Source organism: Lepidothrix coronata, unplaced genomic scaffold (assembly GCF_001604755.1).
Source record: "Lepidothrix coronata isolate B3197 unplaced genomic scaffold, Lepidothrix_coronata-1.0 Scaffold232, whole genome shotgun sequence".
In the NCBI taxonomy this organism is placed as follows: domain Eukaryota; kingdom Metazoa; phylum Chordata; class Aves; order Passeriformes; family Pipridae; genus Lepidothrix; species Lepidothrix coronata.
Genome location: NW_016690412.1, coordinates 49,265 through 59,098, shown reverse-complemented (window position 1 = coordinate 59,098; position 9,834 = coordinate 49,265).

Here is a 9,834-nt window from a genome sequence, read left to right as displayed (position 1 = left end):
TAACTTGATTCTCTGAACAAGACTGAGGAAGAAAGCAAACAAACAAAAAACCAGCAGCTGAGATACAAGTTTTATTATTACTTATTTTATGAATTTGGAAATCATACCCAAGAGCTATATGCACGTCCTTGGAAGCTGGTGTTCATGGTGGTCTGGTCTCACTTCAGGAAAGAACCAAGCATGTACCTCTTTTCTGGTAACTTTTCCTAGGGGCAGTTGATCTTCCAAAGACACCTGTGTGGACTTTGCTAAGCAGCTGTTCAAAACTATGGGCTTTGTAAAACAAATACTTTAACGAAATAGCAAAACAAATACTTTAACGAAATAGCTTCTCTCACTGACTTCTTTGCTGTGACAGTCATGAGAGGTGGGTTTGGGTCCACAGTTATCAGATATTCTAGGAGAATGCAGAACTACTGTCTCTCAGGTGACACTTAAAAGTGTTATTAATGCTTCAATAGGTGGAGGAGCACTACAAGCAGTGGCTTTTGTCCACTCAGTGTATGACACACTTTCTCTGCAGTCCTAAGTGTCTCCAGCTTGACCCATACTTTAGCTTCTTGCCAAAGCCACCAAGCTCAGAGCCTGAAGTTGTGCAGACAGCGTATGCCTGAGGAAAACATAGTTTTGTCTAGGGAAGAGAGGGGACAAAATCTTCACACCTTTTTCTTTTGCCCTTGGCACCATTCACACCAGGAATATGAACATCCTCTTAATTGGGACACAGATGTTCAAGAAAAGGGTATGACAAAGGCAGAAGTTCTATGCCAAGGTGCCTTGCAGTATTTGGTCTGCTGGGTAGTTACTGTTCAATTAAAACAAACCTTGATTATTGGTATGGCTGTGTTGAGAGATGTCACCTTTATCCAAGGTGGCAAATAACTACATCTATCTCAGGAAATGTGGTTCTGCAGGCCTTGTATTGGAGTAATGTTCCAGAATCCCTGCCCAGGAGGGAAGAACAACAAAAAACATGCAGAAGAGGCAGAACCCTGAGACATATTCTGACATTTCCTCCTTTCTATGTCTTCAGGACCAGAGGCAGCATTCCTGGCTTTAGCATAGAAAGAAGAATCAACAGAGCCAGAACACGAGCAGCAGCAACAACGCTGTCAGCAGATGCAGCCAACAGCAAAAAAAGAGGTTCTTACTGAACAAGTTTGGCCTGTTGGCACCATAAACTTCATGCCCAGAAGGTGCCATGATTTAGGCTATGAAACCTGGGCAATGGTGCAGTCCTGCTGGGGAGGTACTGCATCACCTGTATTAAGTACCTCACTGCAGAAGCAGCTTGTTCAGAGATTAATGCAGGGTGATTTGTGATAGCTGCAGAATCTATTCAGCACGTGGTTTTTAATTATTATTGCCAAGAAGTGGGAATTCTTGTTGGAAGGCTAACATGGAAAGTCTTCTCTATATTAATTTTAGAAAATACACTTTGCATTACTTATTGGTCTGTCTGCATATTTCTGGCATGATAATGGTTGACCCTGAAAAATAACCACACAATGCACTATGGACAGTTAATAACATTCCAAAACTGATTTGAATCATGCTACAGTTATTGTAGAATATCGTTCTCATTTTTGGGGGAGCTTCTAACAAATTAAGAGAGAGCTATCAATTCCAAGCAATCACATCTGTAAAGGTTGTTGTATCCAGAAGGAACAAATCTCACTTGGATAGCCAGGTGAGGTGCTGTTTTGAAGTGTTTCCTTCAGGAAGTATGTCATTTCCATGCCGTAGTATTGAGTCAGTCTGTAACAGAGGATGGGAGTAAAATGACAAGGTATCTAGTTGAAATTTCTGTGTTCTAATTCTCTAAGAAAAGGAATACCAAGTTAATTTCACAAAAAAAAAAAAAAAAAGCAAGACTTGAAGCAGGTAGAGTCTCCTTGTAGAAATTATCTCCATCTGCAGCAAGAGGCAGAAATCTGTTTCCAACCTTGCTTTTGAGCCAAGGACTTGGAAAAGAGCTATGAAACTAGTTTATTCAATTTTTTTTTTCCCACATTGCCAATGAAATGGCTGACTGCCCTCATTCATGCTTTTAGATACAGATAATTTTATCTACAATAATATTTATAATAACATTTTAAGGATTATAGATTGGTCCTTAGTCTTCAGATAATTAAAAAAAACCAAAGTATCTTTGCTTTTAATTTGTGTGTGGTTTTAACTCTGCCCATATAAAATGGGTCTGGTTTTCAGCTTCCATTCAAAGGGGAGAGAGCACTTAAACAATCACTTCATATTCAAGAAATAATGTCCTGTCATCTGCTTTTTCCTAGATTTGGAGAGAGGCAGCTACATTTTTTGGGAAAGAACTACGGTATCCAAAGTGGAAAACCACCTTAGGGAAAAAGATGGGAGGATGCATGAAAAAACAGTGAGGAAGTTTAATTCACCAGTTCAAATGGGAGTCCACTAAATACATGGAGGATGCAAGGAAAGAGGGAAGGGTGATATTGGTGATGAGTAATTAGTTGGTAAATAGTCTCCTTATGGGAAGTACCATAAAATTTCCTGTTGGTCCACAGGATTCTTGAAGGCTGGACCTGTTTTACTGGTCTAGAGAATTTCCTGAGCTGAAATAATGGTAGGCTAGCATTGTGTTTTAGAGTCTCAAACAAGGTATTTTTTAAAAGAGAATAAGCACTTTGGAAAAGCGGAATATAGGACATATATAAACATACATATATATATGTATATATGCTTCAACTATACATATATTAATTGGGGCCTCTGGTGGTCTAGTGGTTAGGGTGCAGGACTCTCACCGCTGCGACCCGGGTTCGATTCCTGGCCCCCCGGGCAGATGGAGCTCATTAGCCCTGTAAGGCAATCCATCTAAGAGAAGGTCACTCTAAACAAACCTACGTCCTGAGACCCTCACTGCCACTGTCCAAGCTTGCTCGGCCCCGGCAGATGAACCTCAGGATTAAAGGGTGGGCTCAGTTCAGTGCACGCTGTGTCTCACCTAAAAAATCCACTGCGCAGGCTCGAAGGGTCAATGACCTTTCCCAAATCTTCGCTCGCGAAGACTGGCCATTATATATATATATATATATATATATACATATATTAATTATAATGTTTAGGTTTCGTTTGGATTCTGCCTGTACAGAGATATGAAGAGGTAGATCAGAGCTGTTTTGAGTGAAGGAGCAATATGTCTCCTTCCTGAGGCAGACAAGTCTTTTCAACTAGTTTTTGCAATCTGGTATGCTATAGCAGATTCGAGATTTACATCTGAAGCCAGAAAGTGACTTGCCTGTGCAATGCTTTCCCTGTCAGATTAAATAATTTCTTTCAAAATAGCAGGCATTTTATGGGCCAGCACCCTGACTGCTAAGAACCTGGACTAAGGAGACAGTGGCATGTTCACATCTCTTTTCTTTATTCAGCCAGCCACAAGCCTAGCCTTTTTAACATAATTTTTCAGAACATGGTGCAGAAATAATGGATTTTTTACATTCATAGAAAGAGCTGTTGCATTATTTCCATTGTGAAGGCCTCTCCTGTGTTGTCTGTATATATGTTTTTTATTTTGTTCTGTTACAGCAGACAAAGCCACAAAGACATACTGTGAATATCTATCCATGTTCTCCACCTGAGTTATAGATTGATTTGTTTATTTGATTGTTTTCTTTTTAATAGTGTTCTCTTAATAGTCAGAAAAGAGCATGAAAAGTACAAGCAGATCAAGAGAACAAGCTGAGGGAGAAATTCAGGGATCACACCAATTCCTTGGCTAAGGATTTTGGAGGAGGTGCAATAAAGCAATAAATTATGCCTTTATAACCAAATACAAATTCTCTTAACTACTTTGAAGTATTTGATCTTACCACTTTGAAAATCACCCTGAGGAAATCTACAATGTCCATTCTTACATTCCTACATGTAAACCATTAGAGCTTCTGTGGTGACTTATCAAGTTTGGCATTTCTTAGGGCTTCATGTCTGTGTATTCCATTAAATCTATTTTGGAAGACATTCTGCCACAAGACTGGTCTCCAGACTTAATACACCTACAAATATTTTTAAAGGATATTTTAACATCAATAGATCTATTAATCTTTTAAACTGTAAACCAAATATAATCTAAATAAGGAATGACTGGAGGTGAGAAAGGGACTCAGAAAAGGTGGTAGCTAAAATATTCTCTTCCGGAGACTATTTGAGGTCAGAGAGTGCTGAAAGATTGTGTTTGTTCCTAAATGGGGAAGTAACTACCCTTTTTCTTTCCCCAGTCTGTAAGCAAGCAAGAAGCTTTGACTTCTGATGGGATGCACGGATAATATCTGCTAATTAGGGACAGAATGGTCCTGCATCTAACTTTCATCAAGTAAGTATTCATGGCACTGCGTCAGTAATGACTTAGTAGCATTTCAAGATTTCTGGAAATTCCTTGGCTCTCATCCTATTGCCACTCCCAAGCTGGACTGTAAGGAGACTTGGATGGAAAATATTGAGAACCTTCATATTTTGTGAGCGTAGAGAAAGGACTGATATAAATTGACAGCAGTTATCTTAGAGGTTTTTAAAGATTAGCAAAATGGATTGATTGTAAATGGACTATAATCCCTTAAGAAGATCCCTCTTAACAAAAGCTATTATCTTAGGAGAAAAAAATAATACCTGTAAACTTACATACACATATATTATGCTTAACTTTTAGAATAAAGTTGACAATGATAAATAGTTAGCTTCAGTGGTATGAAGACTTTCAACACTAAAGTGGCTTATGGTTTGAAAATAAATTGAGGTAGAAAGACATGAAAAGGCAAATCACAGTCAGTACAATGCTGATAATAATTGTTTGTATCTAAGATTTGTGTGTGCTGTCATGCAACTAAGCACACAGGTTAGCAGTGGCTTTCCACTGAAGCTGGAATGGTGTTAGAATAGGCAGTATTACACAGCACTTAGAGATGGGTATGTACCCTTGCATTTGCTTTTCTGCAAATATTTTGATATTTGCATTGTGCATGCAGTTATGTTTTGGAACACTTCCTCTGCATGTAAGAACCTCAAACAGCACCAAGACCAATGCCTGCTTTTCCAGACAGTGGAATATTTTTTAATATTACTGATGTGGAATGTTCATGAAAAAATATAGAAAGGAAGGAATACTCAAAGGAAGGAAGGAAGGCCTTTGAGTAAATCTCCTGTCTGTTTTTCAAACAATATGCTTATTGTAAGACTAATTTGAAGGTTTATTGAGACATTATATGAGCAAACCTGGCTCATATGGGGATTCTGCCATATCCTTGGATCTTCCCCCACAAGAATGTTAATATTAATCAGACTTGTTCCAAAAATAAGAATTGATAGAAATAGACTTGTTTGTTTACCTTGGTCCTGCCAGGGGATGAACCCTCTGGCTTTGTCACAATGAGAAATTACACAGATATGTAACCTGAATAATCCTTTTTGGCACTGTTTTCTCTATCCTACATGACTCAGAATTTAACCATCATTGTGCAACCATTGGTTTGCAAGAGGATTCTGACTCAGAGGACCCTGACAAAGATGATGATAGGAAATATCTGTTGGGAAAGGTTGACCTGGTCAACCAGCTAAACAGGGGCCATGATACTGCTGCTCTTCACATGCTGGTTCATGCTCAGGGCCACAAAAGAGGTTTGGACATGATCTCCTCCCATTGTCTGCTTGCTTATCAGCAGGGGAGGCTGGTGCTGCTGTTGCTGAGAACTGGCAGCTGGCCTATACACTACTGCTATATACTATGCACTGCTATTACCTATGCAGGCTGGGGGAGGAGTGGTTGGAAAGTAGCCCAGTGGAAAAGTGCTGATTGACAGCTGGCTAAACATGAGCCAACAGTGTGCCCAGGTGGCCAAGAAGGCCAGTGTCATCCTGGCTTGTAGTAAGAATGATGTGGCCAGCAGGACCAGGGAAGTGATTGTCCCCCTGTACTTGGCACTAGTGATGCCACACCTTGAGTGCTGTGTCCAGTCTTGGGCCCCTTCACTTTAAGCCCCTTCACTGAGGTGCTGCAGTGTGTCCAGAGAAGGGCAATGAAGCTGGTGAAAGGTCTGGAGTACAAGTCTTATAAGGAGTGGCTAAGCAAGCTGGGATTGTTTAGCCTGGAGAAAAGGAGGCTTGGGGGAACCTTATCATACTCTGCAACTACCTGAAAGGAGTTTGTAGCAAGATGGGGGCCAGCCTCTTCTTCCAGGAAACTAGCAACAGGATGAGAGGACATAGTCTTAACCTGTGCCAGGGGAAGTTCAAGTTGGACATCAGGAGGAATTTTTTCACAGAAAGGGTTTTAAAGCATTGTAATGGACTGCCCAGGGAGGTGGTGGAGACACCATTCTTGCAGATGTTCAAGAAACAACTGAATGTGGCACTTAGTGCCATGGTCTAGTTGACAAGGTGGTGATTGGTCAAAGGTTGCACTCAATGACCTCAGAGGTCTTTTCTAACCTAAGTGATTTTGTAACTCTTTGACTATTAAGGCAAAGAAGATACCAATACTAAACAAAATAGTCAAAAAGGCCCATCAGTCACATTAGTTAAAAATTATTGTGGGAAGCCAGGCTTGATTTGTATCTCTCAAACTGTCTCTGTTTGTAAAAGACATTTAGACTTACCACACAGTGACAATAGGTTCTCTATATTTTTCTCTCTAGCAGCTGGTTGGATATATGCAGTCCCGTGGGGATGTAGAGTCCAGCAAAGCTTTCCATGCAGTTTTTACTTTTCCTCCTGTCTTTCTCCAGCATCATCAGTCCAGAAAACAGTAATTTGAAACAGCAAGATTTCAGAAGGCTTTTCTAGACCTCATGTCTTTTCTGGAACAATCTCTCTGGTTGGTATATTCCATTACTTTTCATGTCAGCAACAGAAAAACAGTGAAACATCCCTGACCCGTATTTCTCCAGTTAATAGTGTACAGGACCTATTAACCAACTGGTTTTCTGTTAAAGAAAGCTTTAGAGCAATGCCTGTGGAAAAGCCCTGTCATGAAAAAGCAATTGCACAAGGAAGATTTTAGCAAGCAACATCTCAGCAGGGATTGTTGAAGTCACAGTAATATCTGTGCAACCACCTCTAATTGCAGCACATTGAGATGTGCAAGCAGGGAGATTCTCCCAGCTGCAGAAGACTATTTTCTTGCTAGTCTGCCTTGACAGTTCACTGTTGCTTGAGGAAATGCAGCCAAGCTAGCACTTTTAGCACTTCAGCAGGTGATTCACCAGCAGCTGAGTCATCCCTGTTCAAGGCTAGCACATACAAAACCCAGGGAGGGGTGGATGGCTTGGGAAGGGAAGCACAACAAACCTTCCACTAATTTATGCCATCTGGGAGTGACAGCCCATAGTCCTGCAGCTTTTTTTGCCAAATATTGTTTACAATTTTTATTACAAAGTCCACAGGGAAAGGCACTTAATTTTATTTAACAGTTCATCATCATTACACAAACTGTTGTTCTGAGTTTAGCTTCACAAATCTGCATGGAGGGTTTATACTGGTAGATTTTAATCACTTTTTCCTTGTTTTTTTTTTTTTTTTTTTAGGCTTTTGTTGTTAAACAGTTAGATGGAAAAATGGGAATTGAACCCACGTCATGCAACTGGAGTCTTTTGGTGCTAGAGGTCTCTCTGGTGAGCCATAGAGGATATGAGCTGTTGCAGCCTTGACTCATAACTTTGGTTGGTGGTAACCCACGTTTACATGGGAGGTCACTTGGCCTGAATGTCCATAACTGAACAGAAGGGCAGCAATCACAAATGGTTATCTGTAACCAGATACTGCTTGTTGCCTGAGGTTCATGAGTCCCAGTGCTTGCACAATCACTTGCTTAAGTGTGAAATTACTTAAGAGCAGCCATTAACAACACAGAAGCTGTACCCTTTAAGCTGCTTGGTGAGCAATGTGATCAGTTCAGTGAAGGATCTAGCAAGTGTGAGAACTTGTGGAAGGCTAAAGATGAAATGTCCCTAGGCAATGGGATGGGGTAAAGGGAGCGAGGTCTCCCCATTTGACAATGGTGAGCTGTTAGAGAGATGAGCTCTACAGTTTCTCATCTAAAAACGTTTTGCTTATTGATGACAGGTACCACCTAAAGAAAAAAGAAAACTGGTAATAATTAGTTGCTTTCCATGTGCTGCAATGAACAATTAAACCATCAAACTTTGCAAGATAAAGGTACACGGTTGATTGTTTTTCCTGCACCATGAGTTAATGAACAAATTCACAGACAGTATAATGCTTTAGAACATTTTGGTACAGTCAAAACAAGTCTCAAAAATCACTTTGATCTGTACTTTCCACAGAACAGGAACATCCACTGCACTTGCCTGGGTTGAAAACAGTTTCTGCAATCGCAGGTGAGGGTGAATGGAGGGGACATACTTGTCTTCTTAAAGGCAAACTTTGGCTTACCTCAGGACAAGAAAACTGGACTAGAACTAGGCTCCAGGTTCCCAGAAATAGCTCAGTTTCCCAAGAGAACATGAGTAGAGGCAAAATATTCCCATATCTTCTTTTTTTGTCCCAACTTCTCCAGATAGGAGGAGGCAGAATTTAGCATGTGATGCAGGTTCTTGAGGAACTTGAATGAAGGTGTAAGAACATCAGGAGTGTGATACGAACAGTTAAAGGTCAGGATTTAAGATGTATTGAGTGGTTGGGCATTTCCATACTATGAGTATACCCTGAGACACTCCCTATACAGATATAAGGAAGAAACACTACCTAAAATCACATATTTCCATTCTTAAAACCTTGTCTGAAATGTCATAATGTCTGGGCATGGGTCAGTGACTACAAGAGTCCTCTGTGGATACCACAGGTCTACCACAAATAGGGCACAGGCTGCAGCGTTCCCCATCTGTGTGTTCTAATGGAACATAAAACTGGTGATTGAGGTTCCAGACTTTGCCACTTGCTGACTTGGGAACGTTGATACTAGAAGTGCATATGAACTTCTAAAAGTTATTCAAAAGAGTGAAGTATCTATGGCCTAGGTCTGCATTTTTTTTCAAAACCCCACATTTCACATTGGCAATAAAATCTCTCTTCTAGAGGATTTTTTTAAGATAAAAACATAATTAAATTATTAAATACTAAAACAAGTCTGTAAATACTCTCAAATATTCTTTTTTTCCCATTCTCTCTCTGCTTGCTTGAATTATTCTCACAAATGATACTTAGCTTAATAACATCCAAATAGTTTAAACAAGTCTCAAAGACAGGGGGAAAACATTTGTAGTTTTGAGAGCTAAAATGTGATTGCTTCACCAGAGGGAAAATATGCACATGATCATACACATGCAGTGAACTCTGACATGGAAATGCCTACTTAGATGTGTGCTAGTTGCCCCTCAGGGTTTGTTGGTTTGGTTTTGGTTTTTTACTTTTCCTTTTGGTGGGCTAGTCTTCTGTTTGTTTTTTAGCAGAATGAGGCCTAGAAGTTTGAACAATTAAACCATTAGTATAGGTTTACCTGGGAAATTACCTGTCTTCATAATAGGATTGGAGATGGCCTATTTGGAAGTGCCATTACTTGCATATTTTTTGGTTTTTCATATTTTTTCATTCTACCAGCTGGTAGAATGTGGTCTTTGTGAGGAATTTAGAAGTTGTTTTTTTGCTTGTGGTCAATTAAATCTTAGCTGTCCTTGACAGTAAGGCAAAAATTAGGGCAGATATATAAGGAGCACAGAGAGACTTGTTAGATATCATTTTTTTCCTCACAAGAATTAGGTTTTTGTAATACCTGAGGAAGAAAAGTACCAGTTTTGTGATCTGGCTTCTTGGGAATAGAAAAAATTACATTAGTTTCCTACTGCTGTCTTT